The sequence below is a fragment of the Stegostoma tigrinum genome, unplaced genomic scaffold, assembly GCF_030684315.1.
Source record: "Stegostoma tigrinum isolate sSteTig4 unplaced genomic scaffold, sSteTig4.hap1 scaffold_126, whole genome shotgun sequence".
NCBI classification, from domain to species: domain Eukaryota; kingdom Metazoa; phylum Chordata; class Chondrichthyes; order Orectolobiformes; family Stegostomatidae; genus Stegostoma; species Stegostoma tigrinum.
This window is the reverse complement of record NW_026728074.1, coordinates 405,655-423,175: the sequence shown is the minus strand read 5'-3', so window position 1 is coordinate 423,175 and position 17,521 is coordinate 405,655. Positions and strand designations below refer to the sequence as shown.

Here is a 17,521-nt window from a genome sequence, read left to right as displayed (position 1 = left end):
CGTCAGCTCTGCCCTATCTCATCTGATTGGTACCTTTCCAATGATCTACATTCACTGCGAAGTGAGATTTATAGAAAAGGTGCTGAAAAAGTACTGGTGTAAACTGACTGTTTGCCCTGGTCAGGAAGCCCAGGAGTTTGCGAACAGTAAAAACTGTCAGCAGTGATTTACAAGTCTTTGCATACAGTCAGGCTAATGGAAAATATGGAAGGTAACTGGGACTTCAGGTAGTCCAGCACTATTATGGCATTGCTTTTTGGCCTACTTGGTTGACGTTAGTGTCTCGTGCTTATTCTTGTCAGTTTTAATATCTGATATGTCCTTTATTTAAAGACCCTATGTTAAACTGATCGCTGGAGTGAGGAGTAGGAGCTTGCTCCATTTGCTGTGTTTCCAGGACTGGTTATAGTCTCTTTGAACCAATTCTAAAAACAGTCTCATCAACACTTCAGGAAGGGTCTAGGAATAAGATGTCAGCCTTCCTGCCGTGTTCATCCAGCTCTACACCTTGTTATCTCGGATTCTCCAGCATCTGCTCAACAGGCCCTTCAGCCCCACAAGTCCGCACCAAAACTCAGAGCATCCCAGCCAGACCTACAACCCACCTCATCTACCCCTCCCTAAACATTGCAGGCAATTTAACATTGCCAATCCACCTAACCTGCACATCTTTGGATTGTGGCAGCACCCTGACGAAACCCACACACACACAGGGAGAATGTGCAAACTCCACACAGGCAGTCTGCTGGAATCGAACACAGGTCCTGGCGTCGTGAGGCAGCAGTGCTAACCATTGAGCCACCATGCCGCCAAAGTGCTTTCTCTCACTACTCTCACCCAACTTTCTCCAAATAGGTTTGTTCCAAGGTAACTGTTAATCTGTCCTTTTTAGCATGTTCAGTACTTGTTCTGAATGTTAGTGCCTCATCCTTGGTAATGCCACACCTTCCCACCAACACCATCCCCAAATATCCACACATGGCATCAGAAGTAAAAGAAAAGCGCCTGCCAACACTACCTCATTACAAATAGCATTTCTGAAAAAAAAGATGAAGCTATCGAAGTATTCACTCGTGTTGACTTTGATGATGACTTGGGATGTATTGAACTAGAGATTTTGGAAACACTGTGAGCCAGGAAAGGATATGGCATATACAACACACGTTTTTCATTTGAGTGCAGAGCAACTAATCAAACAAGTGTGCATGTGACTGCTTTATTTTTCTCATGCCAAGGCCTGTGAGCATAAATCAGATTACCAATTCACTGATGTGGGATACAACTGTGAATGACAGTCAGTGGCACATTATTCCGAAAGCCAATTCTCACATTTGCCAGACCAAGAGATATTTGCAAATCTAGCGAAATGAGCCAGAGTTAAATAAAAATGCTAAATCAAGATGCAGAATTGCCTGTCCACATAGTACATTCTTGCTCTAAGAGCTCTACAAGCTTTTCAGCACCTCACACGAGTTATGCCGCAATATCTCTGCCCTTCCCTGACATTTTTGCACTTTGATGTTTCAACTAGAACCTAATGTCTCACAGTGCTCCTGCCTTGCCTGGTGTTTATCACAGGCATAAGCCAGGCAGCTTAGCATTGTTATTACCAGCAGTCAGTCAAGGGCTGGTCAGCAGCCGTGGCAACAAACACATGTGTTTCGACCAAATGGGCACGTCTCAAATTGTGAGGGAAACAGTTCTCAGTCAGGGCAAGGGGGATAGTATTCAGTCAGGAGATCCTGACACAGCATGGCCAAGGAATCATTCGATATCAGCCCAGGGACTTTGACACTGTCAGTCAGCCATTTGGGATAATCGGGATCAGGGGATCTGTATCACTACAGTACAGAGAGGTGGCCACACTCACCACTAATTACATTCCCAAAATGCTCCAGTAGATTTGTTGAGCCTGAATTATGAGCATCAATCCAAGCTGACCCTATCCATTCCTGCCACTGGGGGCCAGTTTGATGCAATTCTCAAAGGTGTTCAGGAGATTGGGAGGTTCAAAGTCCATTGCTCCCTGAAATCGCAACACAAGTAGATAAGATGGTGAAGAATTTCATTTCCATGGTACACTGCATCAGGATCTGGTCAGCTTTGATATCTGGCTCATAAGTGAGATGAGGTATTTTTTTCAAACATGGTAGAGCATGCATTGTTCCTACGAGAACAACTGTGGTTCCATTCATGCATTTTTTTATTTCAACCATGAAACGGCCACAACTTGATTCGAAGTGAAAGTGACCATCAACCAGTTTGAACTGTCGGTTGTTAATTAAATTAAGACAGAGATAAATGTATTTGCAGGAGTTTTTTTTGGTTAAAAAAATCGTTCATGGAATCTTGATATCACTGGATAAAAATGGAAGTTTTCTTCCCTAAAGGACAGAGGTGAACAGATGTTTTTTTTCTAACTGACAACAGATTCACGGCCATCATTAGATTCTTAATTCCAGATTTAAAAAAAACTCAAATTCCACCATCTGGAATGGTGTGATTCAATTCTACGTCACCAGACCGTATCTCAGTCTCTGTGTGAGATGTTAATGCGATGACATCCCATTGATTTATATACTTCTATAAGTTAAAGTCTCTGTATAGGAATCAAATGCAGATAAAAGACTTTAATTTATAGAAGTAAACTCTTATCTATCTACACATAGGTATGCAGACACTACCCTGAAGCTTCCTGCCCAGCCAGGAATTCAGTGCAAAGCTTTTGTAACTCCTTTTCTTCTCACACATCGGTATGCAGATACTGTCTTCAGCTTCCTGACTGAATTGAAATTAGAATCAAACTCTTTCAAACAGGGTTAGGTGGGGATGATTTGTAAGGGTGTAAAACCTCTAAAGCATGTAACTTCTGTCGCTGGCAAAGGGGCCAGGGCACTGACTTTGTTCTAGCCAGACACACTGGCAACTTGAAATCCAATGTGTCCTGGACAACAACTCAAAAATCGCCTCCTGCCATTCGCAGCTACTTCACTTGCAATCGATACTATAAGCTGGTCTTTTATGTTCTTGATGTAATAATTGCTTGGTATCCTATTTTTGTCTGTTGTAGTAATTGTTTTATGCATCATGCCATTACAAATTGTGAAATCATTTTAAGTATCATGCCTTTTGTAAAGTATAATAAGCGGGCACTGTCTGCTGCTCGGGGAGAATTACTTGCGAGACAATGCTGTCTGTGCCGGGTTGAGTACAGTGACTCTCCACAGCTTGTACTTGCTTTGTAATAAAAGGATTTGTGTTTTTCTAAACAGGTCAGTGTCTTGTGATTGCAGCAAGTCCGTGAGGGTCTCCTAAAACAAACTTGACATGTGGAGTAATGGACAGCAGACTAAATAGAAAATATACACTAGATATCACACAATGTCTTGGTTTTTGTATTCATCACGAGATCCGTCACTGCTATGGACACCTGGTAAAGATCTGAAGAGACTGCATTCCCCATGGACAGGTCACCAGGTTTCATTGCATTTTTGCAATCGGCTATCAGGGACATAGAACATGACTCATCCCAATCTTTTGTTTGGATTTAAAACTTTCCCTTGATTGTTTGCAATAAACAAATATCTATTAGTAGTTGAAACATGTCTGTGGAGAGCAATAGAATCCATAATTGCAAAAGGTGTGAAAACATATTGACCAGGCACAACAAATAAAGGGCCATTAAGATCAACATAGAATCTCTACACTGTGGAAGGTGGCCATTCAGTCCATTACCAACCCTCCAAACAGCATCTCACCCAGTCTCACACCCTACCCTGCATTTTGCACACAAGACACTATGGGCAATTTAGCATTGTCATTCTACCTAATTTGCACATTTTTGGACTGTGGGAAGAAACTAGAGCACCTGGAGGAAACCCACGCAGGCAGGGTCTGGGTAGGACACTCTTTGTAAGTTCAATGTGAACTCAATGGGCTAAATGGTCTGCCTCCAGACTGGAGGGATTCTATGATCTCCAGAAACAAGCCCAAAAAGCATGGTTTGGATATAGCTAACAGCAGAATCAAAAACCAACTTCACAGTTACTCAGAAATTTGCTGCTCGTTAACCAGTCCCGATGAACCAGGAAATCCCTTTTCACATACAGTGCGGGCGGATAGTCTTTAGTCAGTGAGAATGTGTCAATGTGTCGTGATAACGTGACTATTTCCAAACTCTACCTGACAGATACACAACTGATATTAACATTTTATCCACAATAACTGTACCTTGAATTGAGCAGGGATCAGTAACATCAGTACAAACAGCCCAAAACCATGGTTCACTTGATAGTGAGAGTGACAGCAAAATCCTTCAACTGTGCTTCTTTGTGAACTCACTGGTGTGTTAACAGTTTGGATAACTGAGTGAATGCTTTCCCCCACTCAGAGCTCATGAATGGGCTCTCCCCAGTGTGAACCTGCTGGAACACGAGCAGGTAGGATGACCAAGTGAATGCTTTCTCACATTTAGAGCAGATGAATGGTTTCTCCCCAGTGTGAACGCGCTGTAGGTTAGGTGAGCAAGTAAATCCCTTCCCACACTGGGAGCAGATGAATGGTCACTCCCCAGAGTGAAGTCGCTGGTGGATCAGCGGGCAATTCGAGTCAGCAAAGCCTTTCCCTCACGCAGAACAGGCCAACGGTCTCTCTCCAGTGTGAATTTGCTCGTGCATCAGCGGTTGAGATGTCTGAGTGAATGCTTTCCCACATTTCAAGCATGTGAATGGTTTCTCTACAGTGCGAACTCACTGGTGTTCAAGCAAGCTGGAGGACTGAGTGAATCCCATGCCACAATCAGAGCAGATGAATGGTTTCTCTCCAGTGTGACTCTGGTGGTCAGTTTCCAGCTGGGATGGATTAAAAAAATTCGTTCCTGCAATCTGCACATTTCCACAGTCTCTCCCCAGTGTCACTGCGCTGGTGTTCGGACATTTCAGATGAATCTTCACAGACTCTTTACAGACCATGTGCATTTCTCCCCAGTGTGAATGCTGCTTTTTCCTCCAATGTTCAAAATCCTGAGGTAACTGGTTTGTGATAAACAAAGTGACTGTCACAGCTGGATGTGGACCTGTTTGAATTCTCCAATTGCAGACTAAGCTTTCAAACAGAAAGCAAGTGCAGTGAGTGAGGAACCAGAAGAACAACCACAGATTGTGAAATCGAGAAATCCTCTGGACATTTATGGAGCGACACTTGGGAAATCTGCTGGATCATCATTAGGACAAATTCAAATAAATATCCTCCAGGCAAGGGATCCAGTCAGTATTTGCACACAACTGCTGAAAGAGAGGTGGGAGAGCCAGGGAGGAAGGGCAGGCATTGCAACTCAGTCTTTCAGAGGGATCAAAAGGTTAAGAACAGTGCAGAAGTAAAATTGTGGAAATCTGAAATGAAAACAAAAAATGCTTAGTCAGAGTTGTGCAGCGCAAACCAATCCCTTTCATCCCAGTTGTCCATGCTGACCATATGTCCCAAATTAATCTAATCCCATTTGCAAGCAATTGACCCATATTCCTCTAAACCCTTCCTATTCACATACCCATCCAGATGCCTTTTAAATGTCATAATTTTTGCAGCTTACACCAGTTCCTCTGGCAGGTCATTCTACACAGGCACCACCCACTTCCCCTGAAAAAAGTTTCCCTCTCAGCTTAAACCAATGTGTTTAGTTCCAGTCTCCCCGACCCCAGGTAAACAACCTTGGCTACTCACACCATGCCCACCATAATTTTATTAACCTCTAAGGTAACCTCTCAGCCTTCAATGCTCCAGGGAAAATAGCCCCAGCATATTCAGCCTCTCCCTGCAGCTCAAAACTTCCAACATCCTTGTAAATCTTTTCTGCACCCTGCTAAGTTTAACAGCATCATTCCAAGAGCAGGGAGACCAGAACTGAACACAGTATTCCAAAAGCAGCATAATCAATGCCTTGTTCAGCCTATAACATGACCTCCCAACTCCGACACTCAATGCACTGACCAATAAATGCAAGCAGAGCAAATATCATCTTCACTACCTTCTGTACCTGCAATCCCCCTTCAAGGAACTGTGCACCTGCACCTCAAGGAGTCCCTGTTGCATAACAGTCCCCAGGGCCTCATCATTAAGTGTTTAATCCCTGCCCTGATTTTCATTACCATAATGCAAAAGCACTCATTTATCCAAACTAAACTGATTTCTGACACTCCTGGGCCCTTCGACCCATCTGATTAAGATCCGATTGTCCTTGGAGATAATCTTCCTTGCTGTTTACTACATAAACAATTTGTGTTATCTGCACACTTACTAACCATTCCTCCGATATGCATTGCACATGATTTGTATCAATGTTAAAAAGCAGTGAAACCAGCACCGATCCTTGCAGCACACTGCTGTTAACAGTCCTCCAGACTGAAAAAAATACAACACACCCACCACGATCCTGTTTCCTACCTTCAAGCCAATTTTGTTTCAAATAGCTCACTCTCCCTGGATTCCACTTGATCTAATTTTGCTAACCTGTCCGTCACGTGGAGCTTCGGTGAATGCCTTGCTGAAGCCCATAGAGACAGTGTCCACTGCTTTGTCTTCTTCAATATTCTTTGTCACTTCCTCAAAAAACTCAATCAAGTTAGTTACTCAAGATTTCCCACTCACAAAGCCACGTTGACTATCCGTAATCAGTCTTTGCTTCTCTAAACACGTGCAAACCCTGTCTCTGAGAATCCCCTCCAGCAATTTACCCACCACTGACATCAGGCTCAATGGTCGATGGTTCTCTGGCTTTTCCTTAAAGAATGGCACCAGATTAGCCACCCCACGTTCTGACACTTCACCAGTGTCTCAGTGATGCAGATATCTCAGCAAGGGGCCGAGCAATTAGATTAGATTAGATTCCCTACAGTGTGGAAACAGGCCCTTCGGCCCAAGAAGTCCACACTGTCCCTTGAAGCATCCCACCCAGACCCATACACCTATAACCCACACACCCTTAAACACTACAGGCAATTTAGCATGACCAATCCACTTAACCTGCACATCTTTGGACTGTGGGAGGAAACCGGAGAACCCGGAGGAAACCCACGCAGACACGGGGAGAATGTACAAACTCCACGCAGACAGTCGCCCGAGGCTGGAATCAAACCCGGGTCTCTCTTCCCCAGCTTCTCACAGTTTGTGGATAACACCTGATCAGGTGCCAGGGACCTATTCACCTTTATGCATTTTAAGACGTCCAGCACCTCGATCTCCGTAATATGGACACTTCTCACAACTCATTATTTCTGTCTCCAAGTTCTCTAGCTTCCATATCCTTCTCTGCAGTAAATACTAACGTGAAATACTCATTCACTATCTCAGCCTGCAGTTCCACACATAGACAGCCTTGTTGTTCGTTAAAAGGGCCCTGTTTTCTCCATCGTTGTATTTTTGTCCCAAATGAAGTGTCAGAATCTCTTGGGATTACCCTTAACCCTATTTGCCAAAGATAGCTTGTCTCCTTGTTGCCATCCTCATTTCCCTTGAGTATACTCCAACTGCCCTTATACTTCGAGGGATTGAACCAGTTCCTGCTGTCAATACCTGACACGCACTGCCTTCTTTTTCTTGACCACAGCCTCAATTTCTTCAGTCGTCCAATAGCCCCTACATTTACCAGCCTTGCCCTTCACATGAGCAGGAACATACTGTCTCTGCACTCTCCGTATTTTATTTTTGAAGGCCTTCCACTTTCCAAGCATTCCTTTACCTGCATATTACCTCTCCCGATCATCGTTTGGAAGTTCTTGCCCAATAATGTCAAAGTTGGCCTTACTCCAATTTAGAAGTGTATATTAAATATACAACTTTTACATTTAAACTGATCCCATCTTCTGCATCTGGCACATATTCCTCTAAACCTTTCTTATATATGTCCTAATTCAAATGCCTTTTAAACAATGCGACTGTATCCGCATCCACCACCTCCTCTGAAAGTTCGTTTCACACATGAACCACACTGTAAAAGAAAAATTGTCCCTCATGTCGTTTTTAAGTATGTCTTGCTCCTCTCACCTTACATGTCCCCTTGTCTTAATCACCCAACCTAGGGGAAAAAACCCCTGAATATTCGCATAATCTGTGCCCCTCATGTTTATAAACATCTGTAAGGTCACCCTGTAACCTCCTATGCTCCAGTGAAAAAAGTTCAAGCTTTGGCAGTCTATTTTGATAATCGAGCCCTCCATTCCTGGCAACATCCCAGCAAGTCTTTTCTGACCTGTCTCCAGTTTAATAATAATCATGTCCTTCCTGTAACAGGGCAACCAGAACTGCACACAATACCTCAAATGAAGCCTCACCAATGTCCTGCACAACCTCAACATAACATCCCAACTCCTATAATCAAAGGTCTGAGCAATGAAGGAAAGTATGCATAACAATTTACTAACCATCCTGTTGGCCTGTCTCCATAAAGTTTGAAGAATATATGCAGTGAATCTCAGCATTTCTCTGCTCCACAACACTACCCTGGGTGCAACCATCAATTGTGTAATTCCTACCCTTGTTCATTTTACCAAAATACAATATTTCACATTTATTCAAATTGAGCTTCATCTTCTCCTCAACCCATTGACCCAACTGATAAACATGTCACCGTCATCTCAGATAACCTTCACTAACTACTATACCACTGATACTAGTATCATCTGCAAACGTACTCATCTTTGTCCCTTAAATTCTCATCCAAATTGTTAATGTAAATGAGAAACAAAACTGGCCCCTGCACCGATTGCTGTGGAACACAGCTGGTTACAGAACTCCACTCTGAAAAATCCTCCAGCACCGCGTTCTCTCCTACAACTCAGCCAATTTTGTTTCCAATTAGCAAGTTCTTCCTGAATCACATGTGATCTAACTTTACTAGAATTCTGGAACCCTGTCAAAGGCTTCACTCTCATTCTAGAGGTGCTGCAAATCAGACCCAATTCCCCTGCCATTTGTCCATGGCCCTCTTGATCGTTCCTTGAAAAGTTAAATCCCAAATCTTTGAGAATAACTGCTGAATTTGCACCCAGCTGCCACTCAGACTGTTCCAGATTCTGGGAACTTGCTGAGTCAAGTAATCTTCAAGTTTTCACCCTGCATTATTTGCCAATTATCTGAATGTTGTATTCTGCAGTTACCAAACATTGTCACAATGTTAATAATTTTTCTCTCTCCGCAAACTAATATCCTGGAAACAAACCCACTACTCAACGAAATCATTGCTAAATCAGCCCCAAGGAGAATCATCTGAGCTTCTGTTAGCTCTCTCCAAACCAGAAACCCATCATAATTATAGATAACGAAGTGTGGAGCTGAATGAACACAGCATTTGCGACTTGGCCAGCTGTGTTCATTCAGCTCCACACTTTGTTATCTCGGATTCTCCATCATCTGCAGTTCCCATTATCACCCATCATTATTGTAATTTACTTATGGGATGTGGTCTTTGCTGCCCAGACTAATATTGATTGTCCATTTTTATTTGATTTGGAGAAAGTGGCAGTGAACCACTTTCTCTCACTACTGCACTCCGTGTGCTGTAAGTGCACCACTGTGCCGCTTAGATGATAATCCACCCTGGAGCCTCACCACACTCCCTATTGTAGGAATCATATCTCAATCCTCACTACCCTCCCTATCATGAGAATGACCCTTGAGCCTGCACTATTGCAGGCTCCACCCTCGAGCCTTACCACCTTTCCTATCACTGGAATCTCTCTCCAGCCTCACGACCTGCCTATTGTTGGAATCCCCCTCTAGCCTCAGATCTCTCACGGTCTTTGTAGATTCCTCCAGTCTCTCAAGCCTCCTTATCTCTAGTCTCCTCCAGCCTCAACACCCTCCTATCTCTAAATTCCTCCAGCCCGTATAAACTTCCTTAGCTCTGTAATTGCCTTTACCCTCACAAACCTCCTTTTGTTTGAGATCTCCTCCAGCCTCTCAACCCTCACCATTTCTGTACCTTCCTCCAATCTCACACTTTTCCCTATTTTTGTAGCCTTCTCCAGTCTCAGAACCCTTCTTGTCTCTAATATCCTCCAGCCTCACAAATCTCAATATGTCCCTTCCTCTAATACAGTCCTAATGATGATGCCCCATTTTTATTCCTCCACTTGATGGCAGCACTTAATTTCCTGGGCTTCAAGCTCCAGAATTTCTTGGTAAACCGCTTCATCTCTATACCTCACTCGTCTCCAAAAAATATTAACCAATTAGGAGTCATCTATTCTAATATCTCCTTTCCTGAGAGGGAAAAAAATTGCTTGAACTATTGTTTGGCATCTTCTCTGTGAAGTGTCTCTGAAGTCGACAGTGCAGAAAAGGGCTCTGTGGTCCATCCAGCCTGTGCCAGTTAAAAACCACTGCCTAACTATTCTAATCTAATTTTCCAGCAGTTGGCCCATAGACCTGTCTGCATTGGCATCACAAGTGTACATCTATATATGCCTTAAACGCTATGAGGATCTCTGTGCCTACCACCCTCACAGACAGTGAGGTTCAGTGCCACTGTCACAGCATGATGACATCACAGACAGGAACAGAGACGAGCTGAGTCTGTGCAAACAAAATATCCCCCACACACTGTGAAGGACGGGAGGGTCCCTGATCGGGGGCAGAGGAGGCTTAACAGATGGTTTGTAGATCGAGGGTTTTTAGTTGCATGGTTAGGGTTTTTTTTTACATTATTCTTTCATGTGACTTGGGGCATTGCTGGTACAGAGAGAATATTCATCTATGATAGATGGACTCTCCTTCTCAACCTCTCCCCTCGCCGGGGGTGCGGTAATCTTCAGGTTAAACCAGCCCTATGATCAGGTCAGACAATGGTGACTTTACCTTTGGCACAGTGATGCCACTGTGCATCGGTGGTGTAGAGGGGAATGTTGAATGTGGTAGATAGGACACCACTGACACAGTGCTTCATCTGGAGGATGTTCACTTTTTCTAATATTGTTGGGGCTGTACGCATGCAGGGAAGTGGAAAATGTTCCAACACAATCCAGACGAGTGCCTTATAGACAGCAAACAGTCATTGGGGAATCAGGTGTTTGGGGGAAACAGATTGTTCTCCTTGTAACAAAGGATTTTGAGGGACCTTTGATAGAGGTGTTGACAAAAGAAACACTTTAGCATGATAAAATGTACACTCATGACTGATCATAAAGATTACAGGACATATATTGAAAATTTTAGGGAAGATCTATTGAGAGAATGGGGTGATTTAAGAGAAAAAATTTACATGGCAAATGAGAAATTAGAAGGAACACAATACTCACACACAATGTGAATATCCAGATGTTGATGAATTGAGTAATTCTGTCAGAGTTTGGTGTTACAATTATTGAGTTTCCCACCTGAAAGTCCACTTGTAATATCCTGTAACACAATTCATAAAATCCATCACTGTCAGTCCGGGTAGAAATTCACAACATCCCCTCATCCTGGCCGAAGATAACTGTGCATTGTCCCTAATACACATTATCCCTTGTGGAGGTCAGTCATCGATTCAGGGAGAAATCTATTTGGGTTTCTAGGAATTTCCACCTTGGGACTTCATGTCACTGACCAGAACTGCAGGTATTTGACACATGGCAAAGAATGGCAAAGATTTAGTGACAGGAAAGAGAAGGAGATGGAGTGGGATTTTCTAATGACACAGTGAAGTCAAATATTGGTTTTAAACAGAATGGATGAGATGGACATGGCCAGAAAAGAGGGGCAGACAGAACAAGGACAATATCTGAACTGGCAAGGGGGAAGAGGCAAGGAGGAGGAGGAGGAGAAATAAGAGAGACTTAGAATGTTTGTGGTTTAGCAGGAATAGGGCAAAGGATTAAGACGAACTCTGATAAGTCTTGACACAAGACTGGAGAAAGATGCATGTTTAGGACTAAAACAACGAGCAAAGTGCATGGCAATTTGGTTTGGTGCGCTCGTGGAAGAGAGGAAAGCAGCAGAGGCATCCGATTCGGATTGTCTCAATCTTAATGACATGGCGTTTCTATGTGTCTCCCTCACTTCTAGTTGGAGGGGAGGATGGAGGAGACAGGATGATGGACAATGGTTTGCAAAGAAACAATGCCTGTGTTAGAGATATTCAAAAATGAGTGAACAAACCTGCTGATTTAACTTTTATCGAGAACATTAAAATGTACAACAGAAGTCCGTGCTCGAATCCCATCTCAGCAGATGGTGGAATTTGAATTAAATAAAAAAAACTGGAATTAAGAATCAACTGGTTGCCATGGAACCATTGCTAATGGCAGAAAAAGAAAAAAAAACTAATGTCCTTCAGGGAAAGAAAGTTGCCAACCTCAGCAAGCCACTCAGTTGCAAATCGCTGCAAAGTCTCAACAAAGGAATGATGCTGGGTGGACCACTTGGCATCTACCAAAGCACTAGGAACGACAACTACAGTATCAGCCCTTTCGACTCCATAAGTTCCTCCTTCCGAATATCTGGGGGCAAGTGGCAAAATTTGGAGAGATGACTCAAAGACGAGTCAAGAAACAGCGTCATATGCTCAGAATCTACCTTATAGGCAATTGACACACGCCACCATCACTGTCCTTAGTGAAGGCCTGTCCCAGGAGGAGGACAGACATGACAACACAACGCTATTCTGATCGCAGCAATTGACCTGGGAGTACGACATTGACTCTGCCGCCTGGAAGACTCATGGCTCCTGCTGAATGCCATGGGCCATCCTCCCTCAGTTGATAAATTGGCAACAGTATTATCGCTAGATCATTAATCCAGACACCATTCCGGGGGCCTAGGTTAAAATCCTGCCATGGCAAATGGTGGAATTTGAATTAAATAATGATCTGGAATTAATAGTCGAATGATGACCATGAAACCATTGCTGATTATCCGTGTTCACTTATGTCCTTTCGGGAAGGAAATCTGCCATCCTACCTGATCTGCATGACAGGCAACTCCAAAACCACAGCAATGTGGTTGACTTTTAACTGCCTTCAGGGTCATCAGGGATGGGCAATAAATGCTGGTCCAGCCAGCAATTTCCACATCCCAAGAGTGAATTTTAAGTAAAAACTCCATGTTGAACAGCACTTGGAGTAAGCACAGAGTGTAAATGGCAACAAGTGTACTCAATGCACCCTATGAGGAGAAGTTCACAGCAGGATTACCAATCAAGCTGGTCGGGGCCTAATGGACAAAGCTGCCTGGCTGGGACTGCAGCAGGTGCTGACACAACCAACAGAAGGGAAAAACATAGCAGATCTCATTGTCACAAATTTCCCAGCTGCAGATGCATCTGTCCGTGACAGGATTGGTAACAGCAACGACCGCACAGTCCTGTGGAGACAAAGCATCATCTTAAACTTGAGAATACCCTCCATTACGTTGAGTGGCACTAAAATCGGCTAAATGGGAGATACTTGGAACAGATATAGGGGCTCAAAACCAGATATTTATGAAGCTTTGTGGGACTTGAACAGCAGAAGAACTTTCCAACACAATCTGTAACCTCATGGGCCAGCATATTGTGCACTCAAACATTACCATTGATCCAGGGGAACCACACTGATTGAATGGAGAGTATAGGAGGGCATGACAAGAGCAGCATCAGGCATAGCTAAAAATAAGGTGCCAACCTGATAAAACTACCAAACAGGACTATCTGCATGCCAAATAGCATAAGCAGCAAGAGTTAGAGCTGAGCCATCCCAAAACCAGGAGATCAGATCTGAGCTCTGTAGTTCTGCCACACCCAGTCGCGAATGGTGATGGGCAATGAAACTGGAGGAAGCATGCCAAAAATCCCATTCCTTAATGACAGAGGAGCCCAACTTATCCAGGCACAAGACAAGACTGCTGCATTTGCAGGAACATTCAGCCACAAGTGCCAATTGGATGATAAATCTCAGCCTTCTCCAGAGGCCCCCAATATCACAGATGTGACTTTTCATCCAATTTGATTCATTTCAAATGATATTAATAAATGGAGGAATAGTGCAGCAAAGATTACGGGCCCTGGCAACAGTACCGATGACTTGTGCTCTAGAGGTTGCTAGCCACCAAGCCAAACTGTTTCAGTCCTGCTACAGCACTGGCATCTACTGACAATTTGGAAAACTGCCCAGGTCTGTTCAGCACAAAAACACAGCAAATCCAACCCGACCAATTTCCCCTCAAGCAATCTACTCTCTATCATCAGTAAAGTGATGGAAGGTGTTGTCAACAGTGGTACTAAGCAGCACTTACTCAGCAGTAACCTGCTCAGTGACACCCAGTTTGGGTCACGCCAGGCACTCAGTTCCTGATCTTATTACAAACTTGATCCACAAATTCACAAACAGCTGAATTCCTGAGGTGAGGCGAAGGCAACAGCAGAGTCCTGCACAAAAACCATTTTGTTCCACTTCAGTGACAATGACACCTTAGTATCAGCTCATCTGCTGAGCCTCATTTATTCCTGTGTTACCTCTAGACTTAACTATCCAAACACACTTCCAGTTGACCTCCCACATTCAACATTCCTGTAATCTCAAGAATACATAAAATTATGCTGCACACAAGTTCATTTGTACCAAAACCTGTTCACTCATCACTGCTGTACTCCCTGACGCACAAAGGCTCCTATTTATAAGCAACAATTTAAAATTCTCACCCGAAATTTACTTCCTGGCCGTGATGATCCCTGTTTCCATGCACCACACAACCTTCGAGACTCTGTTGGAGTCTGAAAGTAAATGAATTGTCAATGTGTTTAATCATTGCTTCACTACTGGAGTCTGTTTCTACAGTTTCCAGGCAACATGGTCTGGAATTCCTATGATAAACCTCTCAGGTTTGCTTTCCTTCTTTAAAGATAGTCATGAAAACCTGTGAATTTGGTAATGTTTTTGGTCACCTAATCTAATATGGCCTGACATCAAAAGTTTCTAGATCATATTTTTTGTGAAATTATAAATATGATAAAAATACATACAGTTTGTTGATTTGGACATACACCATCAGCTCTTCACTATCGCTGGATGAATGATCTGTAACTTCTCTAATGACCGCATTGTGGGAGCACCTTCATCATATGAACTGCAGCAGCATGCGAAAGTTGAACATCACATTTTCCACACGCAACAGGGCTTTGGCAACGATCGCTGGTATCTGTGGAAGAAGAAACAGAGTACATGTTGCAGAAGTGCAAAAATGAACAACAGAATAAAAAGGCTGTAAAATTTGGTGGTCTGAAATGGAATAAAAATGCACTCTCTTTCTGCCAAAATATTGCCTGACTTTGAAAGATGCCATTCAAAAATTAATCTGGTAAGAGAGCAGCGCACAGTTAGGAGGTGGACAGCAGTGGAAAATTCAGTTACATTAGGTATAAGAAAATAACAGTAAAATACTAAACAGAGATCAAATATATCCATCATGAGAGACTGAAGAGATTAGATACCGACAAAGATGTGATCAGGAAGCACGGAACTAAGTTAGGAGTGCTAGCTGCTACGATCCCACATTCTGGGAAAGAAATCCAGAAGAAACAAACATTTCTCTTGGTTTGAATTTGCTCTGTGTAATTTCATTTCATTTCTGAAGAAGGGTCCAGACTCAAAACACAGGCAGCGCCGATACAGTCATCCATGCACTGGAGGAAGAGGTGGGATTCGGGGCCAGTGTAGGTATGGAAGAGAGATTGTTCCATATAACCGACAAAGAGATAGGCATAGCTTGGGCCCATGCAGGTACCCATGGCCACCCACTTTGTCTGTAGGAAGTGGAAGGAGTTGAAAGAGAAGTTGTTGAGGGCAAGGACGAGTTCACTTAGGCACACAAGGGGGTCAGTGGAGGGGAACCGGTCAGACCTACAGGACAAGAAAAAGCATCAGACTTTTTAGGCCGTGTGCATGGGGAATGCGGGTGCTAGTGTGGTATACTGCCTCTGCTGTACCTGTTGTGGTCTCCTCTACATCAGGGAATCCAAGCGGAGGCTTGGGGACTGCTTTGCAGAATATTTACACTCGGTTCACAATAAACAACTGCAAGTTCCACTCCCATTCCACCGACAACATGTCCATCATGGGCCTCCTGCAACACGATAACAATGCCACCCAAAGGTTGCAGGACCAGCAACTTATATTCCGCTTTGGAACCCTGCAGCCCAATGGTATCAATGTGGATTTCAGTAGGTTCAAAACCTCCCCTCCCCCAACTGCAGTCCAACACCAACCCAGCTCATTCCCCACCTCCCTAAGCTGTTCTTCCTCTCGTCTATACGTTCCTCTCATATCAAGCCACACCCCCATTTCCTACCTGCTAACCTCATCCCACCCCCTTGACCTGTTCATCCTCCCTTGACTGACCTATCCCCTCCCTACCTACACTCACCTTTACCTGCTCCATCCCCACCTCTTTAACTTGTCTGTCTCCTCTCCACCCGTCTCCCCCTCTCTCCCTGTTTATTTCAGTATTCCCTTCCCCTCCCCCATTTCTGAAGGGTGTAGGCCCGAAAACGCCAGCTTTCCTGCCCCTCTAATGCTGCCTGTCCTGCTGTGTTCCTCCAGCCCCACACCTGGTTCTCACTTTCAACCAGAGACTGCTGCGCATGCGCCCAGCTTCACCTCCGCCCTCAAAGTTTCAGTGCTGCCGCGCAGACGCCCCGCGGATCATTGCCCCCAATAAAGATGGTGGCGATCACACAGCCCATCTCTATCTGAAGCGTTGATTTATTTTCTGCAAAAGTGAGCCTGGGAGTTTCAAATGTGGATTTTCTGATGTGCACTCCCAAGCCCATAAGAATATCACTTCCCTCCCACTTTCTGCCGTTTTGCCTTCTTCACCGTGTCCTGCTCTTACCTCAATTGCACAAACCTTAGTCTCAGCGAAGGGGCCAGGCACAAAACGTAGGCTTTCCTGCTCCTCTGATACTGCTTGGCCTGTTATATTCATCCAGCTGGACACCTTGTTTTCTCGGAGTGTCCAGCATCTGCAGTTCCCACTTTTCTCAGCGAACCTGCACTGCTCGCGTGGATGATCACCTGGTTTGCACTGATCCAGCCCCCTCTTCATTCCGATTGGTTAGAAGGGCAGAGACGTTGGCCCGGTAATGCACGTAAACCCTGTATTCCTATTGGTCCCACACTGACATCAATCACCCAGACACCATTGTGACCTGCACCATGCGCTGTGTTTTCTGTTGTCATTGTCATCAGGCTCTGATACTTTGAGACAAATGAGACTGAGAACTGGATGAGAAAGATTGTTACATTAGCGATCCTGGGGTTTTAATGAGTCGCTCTGTGTAAGGGGCACTGCACCCAAAACGTTAACTCTCTTTTTACCTTCACAGATGCTGCCAGACCTGCTGAGCTTTTCCAGCAACTTTGTTCTTGTTCCTAATTGACAACATCCCAGTTCTTTTGTTTTTTTTCTAATGAGTCGCGATTGAAAAGGCTTCCTGCAGCTCAAAGCTAAAGATACTCTTGACACCGCTCTGTCAGCGAATAGAGAAATGGCGGTGAAATAAGGGGAATAAATACTG

The 17,521-nt window shown here is 44.0% G+C and overlaps 1 long non-coding RNA gene across 1 annotated transcript; it reads right to left on the bottom strand.

Moving 5' to 3' along the window:
• Positions 1-1,155: 1,155 nt before the first annotated feature.
• Positions 1,156-17,011, bottom strand: LOC132207697 (uncharacterized). Its single transcript, XR_009443712.1, has 4 exons — positions 16,837-17,011; positions 14,969-15,144; positions 11,289-11,388; positions 1,156-5,390 (listed from the first exon to the last, which is right to left on the bottom strand). It is a non-coding gene; the product is annotated as an uncharacterized LOC132207697 (long non-coding RNA).
• Between the last annotated feature and the right edge of the window lie 510 nt (positions 17,012-17,521).